Raw genomic sequence first — 27565 nt, 5'->3', positions numbered from 1 at the left:
TCGAACGCCACCAGTATTGTCTCGTTCTCTTTCTTAACTGTCTAGTATTAGCCAGTAAAACTAATTATTCTTCTTGACTGTGTCCAATTTCATCAAGCGCGTTTTAGGATTTTGGCGGAGAATGAATGATCTGAAACGAGTGAGAAAAGTGATACCGAATGGAGAAAAAGAGACGGACGAAAATGAGAATAAAGGACCGGAATGATAAAAAGAGCGATAAAAAAAGGAATTCCCCTCCGCGGAGGAGAGGAAGCGGGAGAAGTTTGTTTTTTTTAGCCGCACCACGACGATGTGAGAGAGAGTTTGCCCTTTGTGCCCGGGACGACGAATAAAAAAAGAAGCGAAAAATAATAAATAAATACAACGGGCGAGGTTAAACAGGCCGAAAAATTGTGGGAAGCCGAAAAGTTTCGATTGGGGATGGATATGGAGGGTTAAAGGAGGCGAAAGGGAGCGGGAAGCACACACACACGCAGATGAGATGAATGGTACGGTTTATGAGGGCAGCGCTTCGAAGCCCAAATGTGAGGAAGAGGCGTCCGTGAAAGGTTGTACGTTGAACGAGGAGGAGAGGAAATTTTCAGAGACGACGAAACCTCGGACAATATCGTTTCAGTGAGCATCCGATATGGATTATTTATCCCTCAAGGAAAAATCAGCGCTGCGTTCATGAAAAATTATATTCCCTCTACTTCAGGGGAAAAAGGAAAGAAAGCTTTCCCACCAGAAATATAAGGAATCTAAACCTGAAGTCTTGTACGATCAATACCACCATTCCCAGAATAAAACATCAACATCATTATTATCGTCTCAGTCGACCGATGACACTATGTGAGGAATATAAAAGTGCGGACGGTTAAGATGCATGAACAAGCATTTTCAAACATTAAAAAGAGCTGAGAAAGTCTCTCCTTAGTTCTGTATAACCCACTAGTATTCAAGCATTGAACTCATCTAATGATACTCGCAGTATGTCACTCTCATCTCAGCTGTTTGGGAATGGATTTCACCCAGTTATGTGTTGTCAAGCTTAACCGTTAAAAATACGTTGCTTTGGTATACACTGACCGACTAAAATAACATAGGAACATATTTAAACGAGTTCAATATCTAGCGCCACCAAGCAAAAGCAAACTAGATCAAACAAAAACGGTATTAACGACAATAAAACATCAGAGTGAAAAATGTCCTCCAAATGAGCACAGATTTCTTCCTCCTTTCATCAATGCAATAGATATACCAAACTATGGCTAATCATCGATATCAAGTAAGTGGAGATAGAAATGCAAGTATTGCTTAAAAGTAATGAATAAAAGTAGAATATGATAAATTTCTCTCTGTTTGACCAGTGAAAGTTTCTGAAAAAGTCCCGGCAAAATGCTGCTAAATAAACGTATTATTCCTAATGTAAGCAATGGCTGAGGAATGTTAACTGAGTCGATGAAAACTTTCATTGATTTCCCTGATTTATATAAGTGAAAGGTTAGGAAAGATCCCAGAAAATACAGCGAAATTATTATGTTATTCCAAGGATAAAAATAAAAATGGAGCCTGAACCTCATCGATTTTGACGACGTGGAATTGAAACGCATCGATGGCCGAAAATTAATAAATAAGTGGATAAAGCAATGATTTCTCTGATTCACACCAGTGAAAGTTTCACTAAAGGGTCTTGCAGGTTAAGATGGTGAAAATTGCCCCGCGCAGCATTCCTTTGTATTTTGTTCAATTCACAAACTACGTCTTCTGCACCAGATCCCATACGCTCGCTGCATAATAAAGGTGAGGTCGGACGAGTGCGAAATAGCACCTTTCTTTGACTTTCTCATGCGGAAATACTTCACTTCGCCTTTTGCATTTATTTTAATACCATCCACAGCATAAACATAGCTATAGTTTGAGGAACTCTGCAAAAAATGTACCGACATGCATTTGCTCAGATTAAGTTCGAGTCCCCACTTGGCTCCACAAATGAAAATTGTTTAAATCCTATGATAATATTTATTCATTGCAATTTCTTAGTTAAATAATATTGATAACTTCTACCACATCGTACCATATATCATTCAAGATATTTAAATTTGATTCCGCAAAACACATCCAGAGATAGCAGAAGTGACGATAATGCCTAAAGGTAATCGAGGCCGAAGAGGGTGAATCGGAGAATTCATTGAAGAGGCAAAAACAGTCAAAAAGCAAGCAAGTCTGTTGGGAGGTCTTCATAACTGCCGCCGAGAGTGCACCCACTAACTCACTCTCTTATCCCAACTGCCGCCAGTTTACCCAGCAATCAATTTTCCACGCTAATCCAGCCACCCCCGTCTCGTTTATGCGATCAGCGGCAAGGCGAGCAAATGGCTCATCAAATGAGCGCCAATCGTTATCCCTTTCTGCCGCGATGAATTTAACACACTGCGTTTGGCACGGTTCCAGCCCGTCACTCATTCCCTCCTGGCGAAGCGCTCTTCCAACCCTCATCCCTCCCACATCGATACAGCAGCATACCGTCCGGAGAATACTTCGACGGGGGTGGCATCCCACCTAGAGTCTCATACCACCTTCCTCTGAAACACCGTATGGGCGACGGAGTCAAAATGTAGTCCATATTCTCATGATATTATAATAATAATAATGTGTATCAGTGGCGTAATTATGGGGGGGATGAGGTGATGTATCCCCCCCCATACCCTCAGAGAAATCAAAAATATATTTAAAAATCCTGTCAGGATTTGATATTTAATAACTGTATCTGCTTAAAATTGAATTTTATGTGCCAAATTGATGTAAAATGCATACTCAGGCATGTTATTTTTCAAACTTTTTCCTGAACTTCCCGATTTATGGGGGGGGTAGCCCTGACTAACCCATTTCATCCCCCCCAAAGCCCTCTCATCCCCCCCAAAGCATATTACTAGTTACGCCACTGATCTGTATATATAAACGAAGATGTGTATTTGTATGTCCGCTATGAATTTCCATACGGCTGCATGGATTGCAACCAAAGTTAGTACATCAGTGCATTTCATGCTCCCAAATCCCGTTGTGATATTTTTGCTTGCGTCGTTTTCTCATTATCATTTGTTACGTCACGTCATACAACTTCTGTGGTTGGATATCCTGCCGGTTACACAAACCTCTGCACTCTCTCAAAAGGAAAACGTAACTCAAATAATACTACTCATATCTATTAGTCATATCGCTGCAAGCCTTTTTGCTGGGGTATGAGTTTACAAGAAGTTTTTGGTCTAAACACGTACGGACACCGCGATCAATGTTGTGGAGCGGGGTATAAGCTGATCCCGTGCCCATTTTACGGAAATCGTTTTTTGCCATTACTTGCTATTCAGCGTGCTTAAAAATCCTGCCACGTGACCATGAATTCCAAGTTCCAATTTTCCCACTCCTCTAAGTACTATCCTTCCCTAACAACGCCGGGCGGCCTGATAGTAGTAATAATAAGCGTTTATTGTCGTGGAACTTTTAGGTCCTAAAGACTTTACAGAAATTAATTTTAGCTTGCATTAACGAGTAGAAAACTAAAAAAATAATAATAATAAATTCCGAAGGACTTCAAGTGCGAAGGGCCTCCTCTGTGCAGTCCCCTTGCTCAAGAGCTCAAGAGATAGACTAAACAAAACACAAACGAAAATTTCTCTCCATCCTATGACATACAAAGGAGCGCAATAGAATTTATTCCATTCTCCCTTAAGTTTTTTTCTGATTGCAGTTATTTTCTTAATCTTTGATGTAGGAATTTCTATTATCTTACCAGTAATATTAGTTATAAATACATCAATACCAGAAATATGATTAATTTCATTCTCAATTTTCATCTTAAATTTTATTAGTAGGATTATATTATGAATGATATCAAGGAGCTCTTGAATGGTCAACTTAGGATGGTAGTTAATTATAACATTTGACTTGTATTCAAAAAGTATTGAACTATTTCAATCCATCTTGAATGGAAAGTGAAATATTACAATCAGTTTTGACCTGAAAATTGGCATACTATGCCTCCATTTAGATTTAGAAGATTTTACTGAAGCCAACTGAAGCCAAAAAGAGGCAAATCACTGTTAATGATAAGACTGAATAAATCATTACAGTTAAGAGAATAGACTAGAAGTGAGAGTAAGCTGCTAACTTAACTCTTTAGCGGTTTACTTCCGTTAATATTCTTAAGTTTATGTAGTTTAATCAAAACATTACATTTTCAATGTGAAAATAAAAGATTTCTTTTCATCAATATTTGAAAGTATCAATACTATAATTACAGCTTCAATGTAATGCTTTAAACTTAAGCTATTCTAACATGATAAAATTAAAATAATTAATAAAAAAATTAAAAAAGACAATAAATAAATTTTAATTAAATTCAATTGAAAAAGTTGAATTATAATTGAATTTTGACGAAAGAAACGAAATAATCCCTGACCTCCAAAAAATTCACACATCTTGGTGCCAACAACGCATATAGATTTCGCAACGTGTGGCTCGCGATTTTCCTCTCGTAATCCTCTCCACATCTGTAATACTGTCTCCATCCCTCATCATCTTTGAACATCTGCCAATCGCGGCGGCGAAATTCCAGCGCCACAAGTCTTCCCATCTCCACTTCAATCGCCTCCAAAATCATAACCGTGGAGACTCCGTAATTCGGAGCTCCATCCAAGTATTAAATACATTCTCTCCTCCCCCTTCTCTGCCAACCCCTCATCCCACTCACTTTTTCCAACCAAAAAGAACCCCCCGACGTTCATCCCCTCCGACCCATTCCACTTTGCGCCCTCCGAATCCTCAATGCGGAAATAACCTGTTTTCGCACCTGTGTTTTGAATTTCTCTCTCCATCGTACTGTCTTAATCCCTTTTTTTTCACCCCAGTCTCCTTCCGCCTTTCCCGTCTGCAAACCCCGCAAGCAGATCGATATGAGGCCAAGTGACGGCTAGATTGCGGATAACAGCTTGGGGTACAGGATGAATTCAGACGCGAGTAAAAAAAATTATATCGAGTTGAAAAAAAAAACGATTGAATCACGTATCTTCGCCGTGACTTAGTAAGGGCTTGGCTCCTCCTCGTTCTCCCGATGATACTGTAAGCCAGGTGCGGCGGAAAGTCAATCCGTGGAGATTAAAATTCGCCGAAAAAGTATCTCTCTCTTGACTCGCAGCGACGTAATTTTGCCCATTCCACCAGAAATGAAGCAAGCAGTGGGGTAAACCTCGTCATTGGAGGATTTCCATGCTACCTTTGTGAGTGGTGTCCCTTCATCATCCTGGGTCAAATTGAAGTAGTCGTCCTAAAACCCAAAGTCATACCAGTAACCAGTGCAATAGAAAATCAAGAGACAGTAGGGTAAATAATGACCCAAGTTGACTTTCACCTTATTCATTTCTCACCAAACATGTCTCAATAGTATAACTTTAAGAGCTAACTCAAAGAACTGTCAACAAAAACTTATTTGCCAACTCAAAGATTGACATATTACAGAATGTAGCCCGCAGTAACAAGCGAAAGGATATGTAATTACACATTAATTGCCATGGGCAAATATTCCCCTGGACCGAAATCGAACCGCGGACCCTTGGCTTCCCTTAAAGCGCGGCGTTAGCTCTGGAATGGGGTACAGCTTAGGGTAGTGGTTTCTTTGCAGCCTTCTATGTTCCCTTGCGTTGCCATCCTAGATGGACCGTAAGAGCATAGCATCTAGCACCGTTGGACCTCCGTAAAGTGCCATGGGAATTAAATAAACTGAATAGCCTAGAGGTCTGCGCCGTGGCCCTGAAATCCAAAGGTCCAAAGTTCGGTTCCCGGTGTTGGGGAAATATTTCTCATGGCAATCAATGTGAATTTCACCATGGGCGTACCCAGAGATGGGCAGGTGGGGGGCAGCTGCCCCCGCCCCCCCTAGAAGCAGAAACCGCAAAAGTCTTTAAGCACAGTCAGTCTTTTATTAAGTCAGTACTGAATTGAAAAAAAGTATCCTACAAATTTTCTTTGAAATCAGGAAAAATGATATGCATTGGTATAAGATATGTAACTAAAATAATACTGGAAGTAAGGAAATAAAACTTTGTAAGGTTCACTGTTATTTAATTATGGGTGCGACCCGGGTTTCGTAACTTGGTTACATCGGTTTCACAAAGTAAAGCCTGAAGTTATTAGTTATAAAATAATACTATTTTTTCAAAGAAATGATATCATAAAATAATTAAGCGCTGTTATGATTTTCTTAAAAAATTGGTTTCATTCACCTTTTCCATGCTAAAATGTCACAACTTGACTTGCTCACCCCTAGACCATGGCTTGACCCCCCTAGACCATGGCTTCCCCCCCCCCCAGTTATGATCCTGGCTACGCCCTTGAATTCCACCGCCATTCGATGAGTGTAATTACTTTTGCTATTAGTTGATGTCATACGGTGGAAGCGACGTCATCTTCAAAGAAAATATTCAACCCGTAACACGACCGGACTTTTTAATACGTTTTCCTCTTTGGAAAGTACAGTTCTCCAAAGTACTAGTGATCTTATAAATTCTTCTTTAAAAAATGTCCGATCCATCCAATGATATCAAAAAATTATTTTAAATTACATTAGTATAATACTATTTAGATTTCATTTAGATAATTAAAATTGATTTCGTATAATATGTCACCATTCCACAAAGTGTAAGTAGAATTCATAAGAATGCTCCTGCGGTACGCGGCTGTTGCGTATCTTGTTTATGAGGTCGGACTTATTTCAGCGTGTATTCTATCTCAAAAATAAAATTCTACAACCTGCCACTTAAAAACAATCTTTAGAACCTAGGATAACACCACGGACCTATGGTTTATCGGGCCATCGTGCAGACTAAAAACGCAATCCAGGAAACTAAACACCAAGGACAATGGACCTCAGTAAAATTGCCATGGAAATTAAGGAACGAGGATAACATAGTGGTCTGAGCAGTGGCAAAGGTCCGTGGTTCGATTTCCAAGATATTTTTCTCATATCAATTAATATATACAAAATGCGCTATTAATTAAACTTAAGCCATTTCATTTCAATACACAATTCCCAAATTACTTTTTAATTTCAATAAAGAGGATTAATACTTTATTATGAATGATTAATATTTTATGAATACATTGTAATTGATCGTGACGACGAAAAAGCTGATGCAACGCAATGAAAACAAATATCTTCCAGGAGGCCTTTCTAATTAGCAGATTGTGCATTCAAATCTATGAAAGGTAGAAATAAAGAACAATAACTCTAAGGTTGGACTGCATCATGTAAGCCCAGGTTATATTCTTAAGTATGATCTTAGTTTTTTTTCATGAACTTCTTTATGTGACCATAGAAATACCAGAAAATAACCAGGCCGCGCCTCAAGCGAGGAGAAAAATGTATACACTGTCTTTCACTGAAGTGCACTCGATGCCTTATTGTCCCCAGATTCATGCCATAACTGAGCTTCGTCCCGAATCCACGTGAAAAACACAATACTCTTCACCACCACTGTTTTAATGCTAAAAACAGAGACGCCGCCGGCGGCTAGCTAGACTCTAAATCAGTAAACTTGTGGCTTCGGGGAAAAAAGTAACGGAGGAAGTATAAAAAGCCGTTATCCTGAAGACGCCTCCCTTACGGCACACACTCGCGTAGGAGGAAGAAGAAGTGGAAGAAGGGGGTTTGGGGGACAGAGCATTCATAAAAGGCAATGCATCTCCGGTTTCTCAACCCCTTCCCTCCCTCCAACCCCCTTCACCCCCCACTAACCCTCTCACATCAGTCATTTCCTTCCGTAAGTCCGTAAAAATAAAAATGGTACCGGCTCCCACATTTTTATGGCCATATCCATTCCCTCCCCCCACCAACTCCATCCCCCAGCTTTTCCCCAAGAGAGAAATTTGAATTAAGAAGCGGAGAATTCTTCTCCTTTTTTTTATATTATTCCTCTCCTTGGCATCGATGTGGGATAAGGGGAGGAATTGGAAAACCGCAGCTACCATTCCAACCGCGACCATCTTCATTTCGTGAATGGTAGCTACGACAATTTTAAATAGTGCCAAGAGCAGGGGCACAGCTAGGAATTAAGGCTGGGGGGGTTTAGGTGCAACTAATACCGGTGTGTGTGGGGGTATAGAACACCCACCAGGATAAGCGGTAGGTGCGAGATTAATAAATTGCGGAATTTAAAAAAAAAATGGTTCACAATGGTGAGTTTTACGGCTTTCTGAGGGATATTTTATCAATCCTCACACTATTCTATTCGTAATATCAATCCAATTAAGTAAAATGGATTGAACTTAAAAATTTCTCTGAGCTCTGGGGGGAATTTTATCCCTCGCTGCGCCACTGGCCAAGAGCGATATAAATATAATAGTTTTTTCCGTCACTAGCCGGCCACCCGGCTTTGCTCGGTAAGGATAGTACCCAGAGAAATCGAAAACTTGGAACTTGGAGTTCATGTTCATATAGAATGATTTTTATATTTTATCTTTGAGTGTGTTAAGAGGTGTGCCTACCCGGCAGGATGTCCAACCACAGGTGTTTTATGACGTGACGTAACGAACGGCAAAGAGAAAACGAAGGACGCGTTGGACGCAATCGAAAGTAGCACTACGGGGTTTGATGGGATGATATGCGCCTACGTACTAACTTTGGTCAAAATCCGTGCAGACGTACGGAAACGCAAAGCGGAAAGATTAACAAACATTCTATTTTATATATTAAAGAAGGATGGTACAAATAATACTTGAAGTATGCATAAAAAATTGGGAATCAAAAACCCTTTTAAACTTCCACGTCGCTGACTCAATCATTTGAATAACTTTTAAATTGGCCAGAGCTGCATTCATTTTTTTATACCTGCGCTTAACTGCTGAAGAGCAAAAAAAATAAATGTAATAGACACAGAAAATACATACAAACACATAGAGTCCAAAAATGTAAATTATATGAGGAAATAATATAAAGTATAGCACTTTGTATTATCCCTGGATCACTCTTCGTGTATTGGCGGCAGCCCGTACTTTATGTAACTGAGAAAAAACTCAGCCTATGGGTTGATGCTTGCGATGGTAGATATACATTGTGGATTCGGATTAAATAAATGCTCGGAGATGACGATTATCAAGGTATTCTAAGGGAAAGTTTAGGTATTTATGGAGCATTTTGCGAATAAATCCCACCTGATCCCCTCCGAGACTAAACTCTACTCTGCGATCCGCAAAATGACCTAAGTGATTTTATTCTACCTATAAATCCCCTTCCCATACTCCGTGTCTCCCGCCTATCGAAATGTGTAACGGATAACACGGTTTTTAGTATCCCCTCTTCTGCTTCCTCCGTATGTCTCCCGAAGTTTTCTCTCCTAGCCCACCATGGCTGGTACTTCCTTGTTCCTTTTCCTTTCCTTCCTTTTTCTATCAAGTATTGTAAATTAATTTTACAGCACAAAATATATCCAATAAAGATTTTTAACAAATAGATTTAAAACTTTTCCAAAATAAATTTTTAAAAATAATCATACGATCGCCCTTTTTAATAATTTTATCCCCTTATATATAGTATACAGTATAGAGTATACAGTTCCCCAGAGTTTAAGAAAGCGAAAGCTTTTTAAAAGAAAACGATATCCGATGTCTCTAGTGAGATGAAAATAATCATTAAAAATTTTATTCATATGATACGATTCATTTAAAACCTTTAAATTTAGTTCGTGCAATATGTCACCACTTCATGAAGGATAAGTAGAATTCTCACCAATGCTTCCGTGGTAAATGGGTTCATATGCAAACATATTATCCGAGCTTTCTCCAGGAATTGGTGGAATTTCTATCACATAAATTGTTTTAATTTCTTTTTTTTATGTTAAATCTTTATACAAATTTAAGTATTTTCAAGTGAAAATAAAAAATATTACAAATATTTGAATTCATACTTTTTGCGAAGCAAGTAATAAATATTACGGAATTACGATTTCAAAGCCAATTTCAAAAATTGGAGGCAACATTTCAATTTCTTCCTCGATCAAATATATTATAACAGGAAGTTAATACTGCACCTACAGTAATAAATGAGGTATTATTTTAAACGTTGATTCACCGACTTCTAACGAAAAATACAATCTCAAATTTCACTATTCACCCATTAATTTGGCTTAAAAGCTTCGATTTTTCCATGTCGAATACCCGCTCGAGTTATATCGACTCCACACATTTTTTCATTCTAAACTTCTACTCTAAACTTATATTCTAAACTTAAAAAAATCGTTAAATCCATAACTTGGCCAAATAAACTTCTCATGAGCCGGAAAATGTATTAAAAATAAAATTTAAGCAAAAACCGAATTTTTCGAACGGTTTTTCGGTTAGTCATCGATTATTACGAATACTTCGTTATTCGTGGCATTCTACTATTCTACTATTTGCGTTGTCGTCCCCTAGAACTATGGAGAAAGGGCGTGTGCCATACGTGTCCGGACGTGGTCTCGCCCCTTCAACTGAATTGGGAAGTAGGCATGGCACGGCATAGTGAGTGGTGGCATTAACAACCATTTCCCTTGGTCCACCTGCAGCGAGGCACTGCGCCGACCCCTTCCACCCTCCTAGAAAGCCCATCCCCCTCGCAACCCCCAAACAGGGTCCCCCCCTCAAACCTCCACCAATGCAATAAAACACACGGCGCGTTTAATGCAGAAGGGGGACCGGAGCAGCAATGAGTACAGCACAGAGGGAGTAAGGCAATGAAATTGCCAGCCAAGAGAAATAATCTTGATACCGAATGATTGATTCCTTTGGCATTAGCCAAACCTTCCCCCAACGTGAATTTGACGGTACTTAGCGAGGCATAATGGAAGGATATCCAAACATTAAGCTATGAGGCTTTAGGCTTAGATTGCTTGAGCGATTAAGGAAACAGATATCTTTCACGGCGACACAGAAACATAATATTCGAACCTCACTAAGCTTCTAAGTCCAACAGAAATAATAAAATAAGAGATATATTTTGTCGAACGGGAAGGCATAGGAATTCGATTTTTACCCTGTACAATAAAGGATCTTAATAAATGCTAGGAGGAAAGATCTGAGGTTTTCCCGGCGTATGATGATGTTAAAGTTGTTTCGGGTTTCCAACCGCGTGAGGTTCTCCATCTCTGCCGACGTTTCGATGGCCGTGTCGTCCATCGTAACACGGCCATCGAAATTTTGGCAGAGATGGAGAACCTCACCAGGTTTGAAACCCGAAACAACTTCAACAAAAGCTAGTAAAGCCACAGTAGTCCAACGCGTGCCTTCTCAACATTTCTTTTAACGGCTTGTGTCCGGATTTGATTTTCTTTCATAAACGGAGTGTAGTCCCTTTTTTATTTAATTTTCACTTGCATAGCAATAATGATACTTCATCTGTAAATACTAGTTAAAAAATACAGAAAACATATATTTTGAAAAATCCTACCTACATAGAGGAATAAAGAAGTGGAAATACCTACCTGAAGTTATTTTTAAGATATACCCCGCAAATGCAAAAATATTTAGGAATAAGTGTTCTTCATTTATGGCTTAATTTCACAGTGGTTTATCAGGGAGTGTTTGAAATTGGGTTATTTGGGTCACTGTTCAATTGTTAGTTGTATGATATTAGAATTTATGGTTAATGTCGCTCTCGTGGGGACGACCGATGGTCAGTCCCGCTAATGAGGGTTCAACCTCGACTCCGAGCCTAATCCGACCCTTTTCCGAGGGTCCGAGCTCGCGAGGGACGGACCCAAAACACCGGGAGGGCCCCCACCCATCTGGGCCACGTGTAGTACATTTTACATTTTACAATTCTTTTAGTGCTATCAAGAATTTATTGGCTTTATCGTCTTCTTGGTAACTCTAAAAATATGGGCGTTTTTTGATCGTCTTTCTACGATGATTTTTAAGAATTTTGTCCAATTTGCGATAAAAGTCCCCTTCTGACTTGGCAACGCTGCGGCCATCAACTGTGGGCTGGGTAGTGAAGGTCCTCTCGGACCCAAAGCGCTTGACGCCCGAGAATGACAAACCCTGTTCTGACCTGGGAATTGGAAATACCATGCGAGCCACCTCTAGGGTGTTTGGCAGGGGGTGACCAATCTTCAACATGCAGCATGCAAGATGACCGCCGCATTTCACGTCGCAATTTCATAGAAATATTCTACACATTCATGTAAAGACATAACTTGCGAATGGTTAGTAATTCCTATGGCGAATCCATGCAAGTTTTCACTAAAAAGAAAAAAAGACATGCAGTGAGTCGTCCTAGCGAGTGACGCCAATAATTCTGTCGATTGAAACACCGTTGCTATCCTTAATAGTACGAAGGAAGAATGGCGTTCTAAATCTCTCTGCTTTGCAGTCTATTTCTTTTACTTTCTTCTCGTGATCACGTCATAGTACGTCGGTAAACGTAAGATTTTTTACACGTCGTCTGAGAAAACATTTTCTCCGAATTTACTAATAATATTTTGCATACACTTTTACGCTCCCGTAGAGAATGGGGTTAGTTTCACAAGACCTCCCAATTCCATATACGTGATTTTCTTTTAATAACAGATATTTGGTGTTTAGATGACCCATTATCGAATGGAAAATAATGTGTGCCAATATTTTGAAAGGATTGGAAGTATAGTAAGTCGAGGTAAAGGTGTTGATATATTTGTCGTGAAATTAGTGAGGACACTATGAAAAAAGTAATTTAAGAAATTAGGTTAATCTCGATTGTTCGTCACTCTATCGCCTCCTTCGTTTATAAGAAACAGACTGTGGAGCTATTTTTCTGTAGCTCTCTTACGAATGACCAGAAAGCCTTAGAAATGTCGTCTAAATATTCGACCAATTAGTTTATTTTGAATTCACTCAGTGCCTCCCAAAGTATATCTTTGTCTCTTTTTCGATTTTTTAAATTTCACCTATTTCTTGTATTTTATCACCAGTAAGACCGGTATTTAGCTTTTTCATTTTAGCGATTGGTTTTTGTTTTTATGGAGAGTCTTTGTCTTTATCGAGACCTTCATGGACATAAACATTGTACCATTTCGGTTCAGCTTTCAAGCATTTTAACTTACTCGGTATTGTATTATCCACGGCCTCTTGTATATTATTAATAAAGTTGTTCCATGCTTCGTCTACCCCAAGGTTGAGAGTGGCGTTTTTGAAAATAGAGAATGAGTTCGAAAAGTGCTGCTTTAACCCTTCAAAATCCACCTTATGAAATAAATAGACCCTTCTTCTCGACGCAGGTTTTATATCGGATATGTTTGATGCATGATAAGTTTCTCATAGGTCTTTACCTACATTTTCAAGGCAATGTTTTTCCCAATCGATAGATGGAATATTGAAATAGCCGCTAATTATGACAATGTTAAATGTATCTGCGAATTTAAACGCCTTATCTAACTATTTAACTCTAAAACTGAATTAAGGATTGAATATGATGGTTTATAATATTCGCATAAATAGAATCCCTTACAATTAGCTGAGCACTCGATTGAGCTCCAAACACCTTCCAATGCACTATCTGCAAGATTTTTGGCTCTACTTGTTATTCATACTAGTTGTCCCTCGCCTCCTCCTATTTGAGCTACTCCTCCTCCTGTTCTCGTTTTACTGTCCTTCATGTCCATTGTGCATGATTTCGAGAAGAGTTATTGACAAGTAGAAATATATTCCGACCGGTTAACCGCCTTACCTGTATGAGTAATTTGTAAGAAAAATTTAAGTACACAACATACCCACCCGAAAACATACCATTGATCTCCATATCCCACAACATCGCACGCTTCATATGAATAAATCGTTCTCAGTAATCGACTCTCGAATATGGAACTGTCTCTTAGTTCGACTTAGAAGCTGTACCAACATCAAGAAATTATAACAAAATGCATATGGGTGACTGAAAAATACCTCGATAACGCCGTGTATAATTCCTTTAGTTTGTACTCTATTCTGCTGATATCCAAGTGTGGTGCGATGCATGGCAGTTAGAATTAAATTTGAAAAAATGCGTAGTAATGAGTTTCTGGAAGAAGAATAACTCCCGACAACATAGCTATATCATTCGGGGCACCCAATTAAAGGCAGTTGAATCCGTGAAATATCTAGGAGTTAGACGCAATAATGATCTATCGTGGAATAAACATATTCGGGAAATAACCGGTCAAGCTAATCGTAAAATGGGTTTTGTTAAAAAAATTTAGGAAATTGCGACGACAAAGTGAGAGTAATTAGCTACTTTTCCCTCGTTAGACCCCATTTAGAATACGCTGCTAGTGTTTGTGACCCTCATGAAAAAGGCTTAATAACAGAATTAGAACGCGTGCAAAGAAGAGCAGCCAGGTATGTGAAAGGTAGTTACGATAGTCATGTTAGTGTTACTGACCTCTTAGTTTAACTCGGATGGGAATCTCTGTTAGGCCGTAGGTTGAAAAATAGACTAAACCTTTTAGATAGATTCAAGAGCAGTGTCTTTTCTAACGGCAATTTCCAGTCGTTAGGTACTTCGGTTTGCTTGTTGGATTGAATGAATATTGAATGCAAATAGAGGGCAATTTCTGTGGCTACTTCTTTATACACGCGAGAAGGGGTTGCATGTGCATAGAGGTTTTTATGAGGGACTTTTTTTCAAGCTCCGATGGGCCATAAACAGAAGACGAAATGATTGATTAAAAATTACTCCATTTCTAAATCTTGAGTACAGTTGTGGCGTAATTTCGACATAATCGCCTCGGCGATTGAGGAATTTGTCGAGCCTGAGGACAAGCTCTACAATACTTTTTCATAGGATGTTGCCGCCAATGACTTACTACGAATTTTGTCTTAGCCTTGAAGCTCATCGCCCGTTTGAAAACGCTTTCAGCAACTTCTTCGTGTCAGCGTAAAAATGGGAGATGGCTGGTGACCAAAAATGTCCCATTGAAATTGCTCAAGCAGCTGTTGGGCTGCACTGCATCAGCACTTACATGAGATGACGGGCGTTATCATGGAACAGAACACTTCCAGAAGTCAGTATGTCTCTTCTTTTGTTTTGAATAGGAATGGACGTAATATTTCACAAGGTTTCACAATCTAGTCATTAAAATAAATTTCTTTCATTGGCAGTAAAGTCAAGACATGTCAATTCTTAAGCCATTGGGTGAGTTTTCTGACTGTATCTCCGTAGTGCAATCTTGTCTGGAGAATCAATTGAGCCAGTATAGTTAGTGCAATTGCTACTAGCCTTAAACTGACAACTTACGGTCAGCTTGTGGCTCGTGACTTGAGCGTGTGGTACGGAGGGCACGCGATTGCCCTAGATGCGCAGTGCCCACCTTGAGGTTGAAAAAGACGCCCTCGTATTTGGATTTCAATAACTTTTCCATTCCGTGCGCACGAATGTCGAGAGGAGGTATCTTTCGAGACGCAGAGATTGTCAAGTGTCTTGGATGAGTTCTCATAAGGGTCGGTGAACATGCTCTTGAAGTAGTAACTTAATAAATTCGCTGTATCCGAACTATTTTTCAACACATCTCCATTATCGTTTCTTAGCGAACACACGGTAGATCTTTTACCGTGAACTTACTTAACATAAGACCAAAATGCTTTTGGGTTATCCCGTAACTGCTCTACAAGTGTTATTCCTTTAAAATTCGTGGATGCATTCCTGAACCCTTTATTCGTGGCGGCTTTAGACAACTTATATTTTTTTAATTATAAACTCACGTTCATTAGCGGATAAATCCGTGGTCCCTTTCTTCATTTTATCTCGACGATTTATATTACTACTCTTGACCCTACCAAAATCAGCTCCTTCAAAAATGAACACTTTCCGTTCTGTTTTTGAATTTTTAGCGATATTTATAGAAAACTTAGCTGCTATTAATCTATGGACGCTGATTCCCTAGATGGTGTTCACGTTCATGTGGTATATTTGTCGCTAATAAATCAAGAATATCTTCTCCTCTGTTAGGTACGGAAGCTATATAGGAATAGGATATGTGATACAATGCACTTGATGAAAAAGCGTGCAGTAACGCTTCGCAAATCGCTTTATACACCTTTATTCCTCACTAGGAAGGAAGCTAAAGGTCTAACTATCTATGGAAGGTACGTTAAATCTCCACCTACTGCAAAATTTCTTTCAGGATAATGGATACTATTTTATATCGTTTTCAAAATCCAAAATCAATGTCTTATTTTAGTTAAGTAGTCTATGGTCCCTTATTGTACGCGGAAAAGAACGACATTTTAAATGTTTCGCTTTTGCAGTTCACTCCCCAATCTTATCCTTGTGATCGCTTATACCATAATAATTAGGCTCTCTCAAAGTATCTTGAACCTATAATCAAGACAGCAGGATGAGGCTTCTTCTTGGTTAGAAGGAATGCGAGGACAAAGCTCTTTTTAGAGCAGGTACCGACATTGATTTGCTTTGCTTTCAATCAGTGGCCAGCCATATCAATGTATCAATGATAGCAGACTGAAAATTACTCAACGGTTCTAATATGAAGGTTAGCTAACGCCGTCGAAAACAACCCTTTGCTCACGGTCGTTTAAGGAATGTATGATCCAACCTATTATTATAAGATCACACTAACTATGAAATAATTAACTCAGGTGAATTAAGGCTTCATGAGATGAGCATTTTCCTCCACGCAGAAGGTGGCCGAGCAGAACAAATACATCTACATCTACATAATACCCTGCGAGCCACCTCTAGGGTGTTTGGCAGGGGGTGATCAATCACCAGCATGCAGCATGCATTTGGACTCCCACATACACACCACACCGTCCAAAAAACGTTCCGCATAATAACAAACTAAACTACTATATGCTGTTAGAAATAGAATATAGAATATAATTTCAGAAACATGCATTACGTTTTACATAGGTTAGTATGCTTCACTACAAGTCATGCAATCTATTTACGAGTTCTATTGCTGCCGTTATAATCTCTTATTGATCGTGGAAAAAATGACATTCGGAATCTGTCTGTTCTGCAATCTATCTCTCTTATTTTATTTATATGATCTGATCTTCCGTAGTACGTTGGCGTCCGCAAGATATGGTTAACTTCGTCAGAAAAGACACTGCTCTTGAATTTATCTAAAAGGTTTAGTCTATTTTTCAATCTACGGTCCGACAGAGATTCCCATCCGAGTTTATCTAAGAGGTCAGTTACACTAACAAGACTATCGTAACGACCTTTCACATACCTGGCAGCTCTTCTTTGCACGCGTTCTAACTCTGTTATTAAGCCTTTTTCATGAGGGTCCCAAACACTGGCAGCGTATTCCAGATGTGGCCTAACGAGGGAAAAGTAGCTAATTTCTCTCACTTTGTCGTCGCACTTTCCTAATATTCTTTTAACAAAACCCATTTTACGATCAGCTTGACCGGTTATTTCTCGAATATGTTTATTACACGATAGATCATTATTGAGTCTAACCCCTAGATATTTCACGGATTCAACAGTCTCTAATTGGGTACCCCGAATTATATAGTTACGTTGTAGGGAGTTGTTCTTCTTCCAGAAATTCATTACGACGCATTTTTTTCAAATTTAGTTCTAACTGCCAAGCATCGCACCAAGCTTGGATAGCAGCAAGGTCATTCGTTAGTTCATCTATATCTTTGCTGGAACGGATTTCTCTGTAAACTACAGCGTCGTCTGCAAATAATCGTAACTTACTCTGCACTACTTCGCCAATGTCGTTTATATAAAGAAGGAATAGGAGTGGGCCAATGACACTACCTTGAGGAACGCCAGAAGTGACTCTAACCTCATTGGAGACTGCACCGTCTAATACTACTCTTTGGACGCGGTCGCTCAGAAATTCTCTAATCCAGGAAATGACATCTTCGTCTAGACCATAAGATTTCAGTTTTATTATTAACTTTCCGTGGGGTACTTTATCAAATGCCTTTTTGAAATCAAGGAAAATCGCGTCTACTGGAATGTTGTCTTCCCCGGAGACTAAAATATCGTGGGCGAAAAGCGCTAACTGAGTTTCGCACGATCTGCTTTTCCTGAATCCATGTTGAGTTCCCATTAATAAGTTTTGCGCGTCTAGGTGTTTCATTACCGAGCTGACTACGATGTGTTCAAGGACTTTGCAAGAGATGGACGTTAAAGATATCGGCCTGTAATTAGATGGCTATTCCTTGTCTCCAATTTTAAATATTGGCGTTACATTAGCGATTTTCCAGTCATTAGGTACTTCGTGTTGCTTGATGGATTTACTGAATATTAACTGCAAGTAATGGGCAATTTCTGAGGCTAGTTCTTCATATACGCGAGCAGGGATTTCGTCTGGACGAGGTGATTTATTTGGACTAAGCGATTTCAATATATTTTCTATTCCGAGCGTACTAATGTCAATAGCTGGCATCTTATGTATACAGGAATTGTCATCGGTCTCGGGTGAGTTTTCGGAAGGCTCCGTGAACACGCTGTTAAAGTAGGAATTTAATAAATTGGCTTTATCGTAACTGCTTGTCAACACATCTCCATTGTCGTTTCTCAGGGAACATACGGTAGATCGTTTACCTTGAACTTCCCTAACATATGACCAAAATGCTTTTGGGTTATCCTGTAACTGCTCTACTAGTGTTTTTCTTTTAAAATTCGTGAACGCATTCCTGAACGCTTCCTTCGTGGCGGCTTTAGTCATCCTATATTTTTTAATTATAAGCTCGCGTTCATTAGCGGATAAATCCGTGCTGACTTTTTTCATTTTAGCATGACACGCTCTCTGTCGCCTCAATGATTTTCTCACTTCCGCGTCGTACCATCTCGGTTCGCTGCCTTCTTTTACTATTTTACTAGGGATGTAGCTATTTATTCCCGACGTTACGAGCGAAAGAAAAGCTTTCCAAGTATTCACTACATTTAACTTTAATACTGAATCTTGAAACTTGGGGAAAGCATTTTTCAGATGACTCTTAAACCCATCAAAATCAGCTCTTTTAAAAATGAAAACTTTACGCTCTTTTTTAAAGTTTACAGCGGTATTTAGAGAAAACTTTGCAGTTACTACCCTATGATCACTTATTCCTTCGACAGTGCCAACGTTTATTACCTGATGTGGTATATTTGTCGCTAATAAATCAAGAATATTTTCTCCTCTGTTTGGTGCGGATGCTATTTGAAACAATGAAAGTACAGCCATACCACGTTTAAGGTAGCTGATATAAAGCCAAGTATTCCTTTTTAATTGCTTTTTTGTAAATTTTAGTTGCGTTGGAACGATATATCGTAGACATGTTTTGCTGTATTTAAGTGTGGGGATTTTAGGATTACCATAGGCCTAATGTGAGACTAATATGAATCAATATGAAAGCTGAATAGAAAGTGGGAAACGAAAATTTTCATGTATTTTGCAGGCATAAGAAATAAAATATTAATCTCGGTAATTTTTCGCGATAAATGCAACCTCAAATTTTATAACCGCATTCACTCTAAGGCCACAGAAATATGAAATGATTTTCACAACTCAAAGTGCAAAAAATTAATTACAGTTGTGTGAACGCCAACACACCCTTGTCTTGACGTTCACATAACAACTCTTGTGTTTCATTCTATGAAGTGCACCTGCATGAGCATTCATTCACACTGACATACACTCTTAAGGGAGCCTGCAGGACATTATATAGATGTAGTAAGCCCAAGAACCAGGCAGTGTTGCTGGAAACGAGGATAAATACCATCAGAATTAGCGAAGGATGCGCATTTTCATTGAAATGATCGCTGCTCCTGCAAGTGCATCATTGGCAAAAAAAAACGGAATTCCACAAAGTTATGGCCAATCCTGCGCAGATGATGAATCGATGTTTTATAATTCCTTTTCCCATTTATTTGTTTCCTTTGCCAATACTGGTTTTTCTCTTATTAGAGTAATATAAGCACTGTATAGTTAGTGTGGTGTACTGTTCAATTCGTGCATATGAAGGTGCAGGTTTATGGAATGCTTTTGTTTTACATTCAAGGAAGTGCAATTCTTCCGTGCTTCATCGCTGCCAATAGCTGCAAAATACCAAGTCTTAACAGGGTTAGTCATTCTTTACGGGAGCGTAGATCGAAGTGCATGCAAAATATTATTAGTAAATTCGGAGAAAATGTTTTCTCAGACGACGTGTAAAAAATCTTACGTTTACCGACGTACTATGACGTGATCACGAGAAGAAAGTAAAAGAAATAGACTGCAAAGCAGAGAGATTTAGAACGCCATTCTTCCTTCGTACTATTAAGGATAGCAACGGTGTTTCAATCGACAGAATTATTGGCGTCACTCGCTAGGACGACTCACTGCATGTCTTTTTTTCTTTTTAGTGAAAACTTGCATGGATTCGCCATAGGAATTACTAACCATTCGCAAGTTATGTCTTTACATGAATGTGTAGAATATTTCTATGAAATTGCGACGTGAAATGCGGCGGTCATCTTGCATGCTGCATGTTGAAGATTGGTCACCCCCTGCCAAACACCCTAGAGGTGGCTCGCATGGTATTTCCAATTCCCAGGTCAGAACAGGGTTTGTCATTCTCGGGCGTCAAGCGCTTTGGGTCCGAGAGGACCTTCACTACCCAGCCCACAGTTGATGGCCGCAGCGTTGCCAAGTCAGAAGGGGACTTTTATCGCAAATTGGACAAAATTCTTAAAAATCATCGTAGAAAGACGATCAAAAAACGCCCATATTTTTAGAGTTACCAAGAAGACGATAAAGCCAATAAATTCTTGATAGCACTAAAAGAATTGTAAAATGTAAAATGTACTACACGTGGCCCAGATGGGTGGGGGCCCTCCCGGTGTTTTGGGTCCGTCCCTCGCGAGCTCGGACCCTCGGAAAAGGGTCGGATTAGGCTCGGAGTCGAGGTTGAACCCTCATTAGCGGGACTGACCATCGGTCGTCCCCACGAGAGCGACATTAACCGAATTTATGCTTTTTATGGAGTGCTTGGAACTGAGTTATTGGGGTCAATGTTCAATGGCTAGTTGTATGATGTTAGAATTAATGTATTATTTCTTTACTATAGGTAGCTTTTCTGTTTCTTAATTACGTAGTTATTAGATTGGTACATTTGTTATTCATCTGTGTAAACCTAATACTGCCGCCAGACAATTGCCTACTTGCTGCAATATGCAATAATAATAATAAATCTGTGTATCCAGTCTTTCAAATTTTCCCGACAGCATTGCCTTCCTGACTCGGGTAGGTGAGAACGATCCATACACGTGAAATGGAAAGACAAAAGTATTCAAATATTTAGCAATATCACATAATATTCGGCATCAGATGAAAAGTAAGCCACCGTCTTATTTCTTCATAACAAAATATTTTTAAAATCATCATTTAAAATTCAGTAAAAAAATCGTTCTAAGAGATAATTGCAATCATTAAGTTGAGATAGCCAAACATTGAATTAAAACAAGATAAAGACCGTTAATAGTAGGTCTAAAAAGTCGCTTCATACATTGAATCATTACATGAGATTAGGTCTTCATGCAATTGATTTAAAGACTGTACCACACTAGTCGTAAAGATTACAAAATGAGAGAAAATCAAAATGCAAAAATGCAAAAAAAAAAGGTTAAGTGAAACATTAAAAATAAGACGTTCAGTATGGGTAGTGGTAAACACTGACAACCCTCGCCACTCGCTTATTGAGGCAGCTTGCGGATTTGAACTTTGCAGAAATTTTTACCACATATTTTTAGAAATATTTTATATTTGTAGATTCCGAGTATCTAGCGGCTCCCAGCCTAATTCAAGTAAAAACTGCGTAAAGCTACGCGGTTGTTCGTGGCATTTTTTGGGTGATTAACGCCGCTTTCCTTAGTATTCATTTTGGCCATGATAAAATCTTTCAATCCATGTGCTTCACGTGAATTGGAGGTGCGGCCTGACGAATGTTAAGAGGCACATCTCTCTAGCTTTTTCGTCCAGGGACCTTCCCACAACATGCTTGGCACATTCCAAAATACAAACCTCTAGCATACGTTAAACTCTATGGTATGTTAGATGCCACTTTTTCAGAAAATGCGCTACACCCCGAATATTTTATTAAACTCGGCCAATCCGAATGCACATTTCGATCGTGATCATAAATCTAGCTATATTACCTACCTTATTATAATAATTTCTAATGTTAAACTAAACTTCTACGAAACAAAGCCTGAAGTCCTTAATGACATTCATCAAGGTTTCACTATATGCCATATCATTCATTTATCACTATATCATGAATCAATACCGTGCGTACCCAACCAAGCCTTAGCAATGGTAATGGCACGAAATACTACATTCGTGTTGAACTATAAAATTGGAACAAATTAAATTGGAAACTATGCAAAAACAGTTTTTTCGCACTCAATCAGCATATTTTTCAAAGCCATTATAATGATAGCAGAACCAAATAGCCGCAATCAAATCACAGTTTGAAGTTTTGAAGCGGTAGAACCTCATGATATCTATAATAAACTAACTTAGTCACATTCACAAACTTAATTATATAAGTGACAAATTTCGGTAACTAAAACATCCTTAAGGGACAGCATTGCCATAAAGTTTTGAGGCATTGACTCACTTAACATCTAACTACTTTGCATGTTCAAAGAATTCTATTTCAGCAAAATATTTATCATAAATCACAAAAAAAAATTATCATAGATTATGGGATACGGGCCAGGGTGATTGTTGAAATTTTCATTACAACATTAACTTAACAAATACCTAATAATTTCAGTTTGTATAAATAATACATAGATGCAGTGCTGCGATCGTAAAGGACACAATTGAACTTAACTCATTAAATCTCTCCAACGAAATTTTTTTCTGGATACAATATCGATGGAGAAATATGATAAGAGAAATTCATTTGAAAATAATAACTAATATGATACCGTAAAAACGCACGATCCAGATTTCAACAATTTTTAATCATTTAAAGCCATAATCTGGCCTGTGGTATCGTAAAGTTAATTACTTCAAATGAAATTCGTGAAATTGAATCCCAAAAAATAAGGAAAGATAGTAGGCAATAGGTAATAATGTGTGAAAAAAGAACTTTCAAAAATTCCAAGTGTGTAAGGACGTAAGACTACATAAATGAGCGTATATTCCGTGGAGGATGGATCGTATGGAGGGCAAAATACAGCGAACAGCGACATTTATTAAACGATTAGGGAGTACTCCCGTGGAGTATCTCTCGCCTCCAACTTATGATGCCCGAAATAAAGGTTGATTTACAGCAATGGAGCATAAATAAATCCGAACCTCTTCACCTCGTTGAGGTTCTGGTACTCACTGATAACCGAGAGTGAATTGAATAATATTCCATCTAATATATACCTCATGAAATTCGTCCGGTATCCATCAGCCTTCTGCGTGGTGGGAGAACTTGAAGCTTTTGAGGCTTAAGATACAACATGGTTGTATTTCTCCTTCAGACGAGGACGGCGACGAAAGCACATGGAACTAATTTCCCGAAGACATTTCGAAGCTTGTTGAAACCTGAACCGTATCGTTAGCAGCATTGATGACGTCAAAGTCAGTCTGATGTGTCATGCGAATGAAAGACTTTATTGAAACGTATTATAAAGATGCCAAAATATATTCAGGGAGGGAATGTCAAAGCTGACGAAGAGTCGAGTTTCCATTAATAACCTCACGTGATTTAAAACTGTCGCTCTTTCGTACGATATTAAGTATTGCGTCTTCGCATTAAATACCTCTGGCCGAAAAAAAGGCAAGCTTAGAGCATGCAAGCGTCACAGCCGACAAACAAAGCATTGCATTTGCGTTGATTTCCACGGATGATTTGTTTATAACGCAAGAGATGAACTTATGCATAGATATGATGAACTGATTTTCTAATCGTATCTAAGTTCATTCAAGAATTGAAATTAAAAAAAAATTAATTTGACCTAATGATGCTGGAAATTTAGAGCTAGATTTTTTGGGCTATTTCTTAAAATGGGACTGTTGCCAAAGAAACAGCACTTTTTTAGTAATGTTGACTACTTTTGCTTTATCACGATTAGAGGCCAGAGAACAAAGCTAACGTCAATGTATGAAGCGTCAAACGTATCGCCTATTAGTCCATTCAACGCTCTCTTTCGTACGTTCAATGGTATAAGCAATCCTAAAATACTATAGATATCATGTTACTTACACTATTTTCACGTAAATAGCTAATACAGTAGCTGTTCAAATGCACAAGTCCAGTATTTACTTTTTTCATGCACAACCCCGACCTATAAAAGTTTTTAATAGTTTCATGGATTCATCAAAACGCACAGATAATTTCTAATGATAATGAAATATATATGCAATAAAAATATAGTTTTCATTCCCGAATTTTTCATAACTCCTTTTTTTACCCTAAATCTGCTGGAAGCAACTTATAATTACCTGAAGGTCACCAAAACAGGAAAGCAAATCTCTAATTTAAGAAAACACGGAGGACCAAAGAATAAAAAAAGAGTTGAATGGACTGTAAAATTTGTATTGATTGGAAATAAATGATACATGTTTCAAACAAATGATTGTAATTGCACAATCGCGATTTAAACTTCTGACGCATATGATCAAATCTTCGATCGATAACAGCAAAAAGGGATTTGGGTTGGTGTGGCGGATGAGGGATGGCCCCGAGCCCTGTCAGATTGCTTATTGTAGGGCACTGCGTCCGACAGATGGGGCGCTTAACTGTGGGTCTTTCGTTCAAGAAAGCTGATTCTTATGCCGGGTGTCTCTCCATCTTACTTCCCTACCCTTTCTCATCATCATCACTGTTCAATAATCCTAGGATTGAAGAATCTGAGCTTTTCCCGGTGAATAGCGTGGATGAAAGCTTCTCGGGTTTCCAACCGGGTAAGGGTCTGCATGGTGTAGGCCGACGTTTCGTTGGGAGACTTTCCCAACAGCCTGCCCTGAGGATGTTGGGAAAGTCTCCCAACGAAACGTCGGCCTACACCATGCAGACCCTGACCCGGCTGGAAACCCGAGAAGCTTTCATCCAATCCTAGGATTGATTTGACGCAGCTCTCCACTCATTTCTCCTATCAGCTAATCTTTTCACGCCTACGTATTTCTTCTCTTTCACATCCTTCTTAACTTGTTCCATTTATTTTGTTCAAGGTCTTCCTTTTCCGTTCTTGCCTTCCACTTGTCCCTCGACGATTGTCTTCATCAGGCCATCATGTCTCTAGATGTGGCCTATGAGGTTGTTCCGTCTTTTTGTTAAGGTTTTCATGAGGCTTCTCTTCTCTCCTATTCTTCTTAGGACTTCTTCGTTACTAACTCAGTCGATCCATTAGATCTTCAACATTCTTCTGAGGCACCACATCTCTATCCTTGCTTTCTCCGCTTCGGTCATTGTCCATGTCTCACTTGCGTATAGGAGAATACTCCAAATGTAGGTTCTTACTACCCTTTCTATTCGCGTAAATTATCTTAGCTATTGGTCTTCTCCTCTAAATAGGTACCTACCTTCTTCGATCCTCAAAATAATGTATCGCCAAAAAGCTCCTAAGTTAATTTTAAAAATTCATGGGACAGACATTCACAGAGTATTTCTTTTAATAATTCTCTATTACTGTTTTCTATTAAAATGGAGCGTAGTAACCTAGTGGGTATAGCGCTAGGCTGCTTATCGAGTGGCCCGGGGTTCAAATCCCGGGTGAAGCCTTTGAACCCGTCCAGACAAAATCCTCGAAGTACGAGGTGGCCTAGGGAAAGGAACTTACCCCCTACCCTGAATTAGTGTTAGTCTCAAGCCTATGGCTTAGATAGTGGTGAGCTCTACCATAACCTATCCACATCAACCTTAGGTTTGAATCACTGAGTGAATGACTGAGTTAGTGAGACTGTAATACCTCAAAATTCCGCGAGATACGACCAGAAACAATCGAATTTACAATAAACCACAAAATTACCCTGAGCAAAGCTTCAAAAGGGCTCAGAGCGAGGACGGTTTTCACCACAAATAAACACCTAAGTAATTGCCAGAAAGGGTGGGTAAGTAACAAAAACTAATGCCCACTTAGTACTCCCCATCGGCCAAAGAAAACCGCAAAAGAACATCTCGAACTATACATCCGAAGGAGGAATCCTCAACACAGAGGGAACGACACGTCTTCGCCTCCATTTCTTCCGTCGCGGTGGGTCGTGCATCGCATTTACTCAGTACACTTCTCTGAAGGAAGGAAGGAAGGAAAGCCTCTCGGGCAACGGGGTACGGAATATGCAGAAGAGGCGAATATTACGGGAGAGTGTAGCGAAAAGACCAAAAAAAAGAAGTACGTTCTGCGAAGGACTCGCTCCTATGATGAGGCTTGCTTCTCTCTCTCTCAGTGCTTTAGCCTTTGGAAGGGGGGGAGAAGGGGGCGTGGGAGAGGTTTCGTGAGAGACTCGGGAGATGTCGCCCCGGCGACGGTCATAAAAGGGCCCGGGTTTGGCGCATAAAAGGGGAATTAGAGGCCCGCCTGCATACAGAAATTGATACTTAGAGCACTTTGGGTGGGGGGAGGAGGAAGGGGAGGAGGGGTGAGGGGACGGGGTGTGGGAGGGGGGGGAGAAGAAGGGGGAAGAGAAATTCTGATTTCAATGCCTCATCTCCATTTTGCACTGCTAGACACACGAAATGCATCGCCCAAAAACATTGGTATCAAGGGCTCCGGGGAACCCACATTCAGAACGTCGTCTCTCGCGAACTTTTGATTTGCACGAATAAGTCACGGTGTACATTTTACACACTGACGAATCATGTTTCGACACAGTGGCGTAGTCAGGAATTTCGTTCGAGGGGGTCTAAAACTATGGGGGAAAATATTTGATGAACAGGGTACAAAGTAATGGTTTTTAAACTAATTTTAACACTTTTAATAATCGAAAAAACTTCATTCGTTAAAGAAATATATTATATATTTATGATTTTCAATATTTCTTTTTCTTTTGTAAATGAAAATAATTGTATTTTTATATTTCAGGGGGGTCCGAACCCCCCGGAACCCCCTCCTGGCTACGCCACTGTTTCGACATACAAAGTCCACACACTTATACTCTTTGAATATGGTTTTTAATGTTAAAATCTTGGTTGGGAGTACTATAATTCTGCGGAAAACCGTAGTTTGAATTTATCCAATGCGGCGCTTTAATGTGTCCACTTCCTCTCCATTCATTGATCCTCCATTTAATTCACGAGTTCTCCAGTTACTTTTCTAAAGTCTTAGTCTAAAACCCCAAAATAGTAATGCATATCTACGTGAAAAAAAAGTCCGAAGTGTCAAAGTGAGAGATTCGTATATTCTGTAAGTAAATTTAACGGAAAAGAGATGCCACTTTGACAAAAGTTTGTAAGGTACTGTTCAACGCGTTCGAACCGTTAGCATATTCCCAATTACACAGCCACAGTGTACTTGAGAATGATATAAAGAGAAACTTCCATAGTGCATTTGAGAAGGTTGTACGTAATTCAAATTTGAGGTGAAGTATCATCTCATCGTTTTCCATTAATCTCGTATGTATTTTCATTATATCTACCTACTAAAAAATTAATGGCATTTATT

Source organism: Ischnura elegans, chromosome 9, assembly GCF_921293095.1.
Source record: "Ischnura elegans chromosome 9, ioIscEleg1.1, whole genome shotgun sequence".
In the NCBI taxonomy this organism is placed as follows: domain Eukaryota; kingdom Metazoa; phylum Arthropoda; class Insecta; order Odonata; family Coenagrionidae; genus Ischnura; species Ischnura elegans.
Note: the sequence above shows the minus strand (reverse complement) of the source record.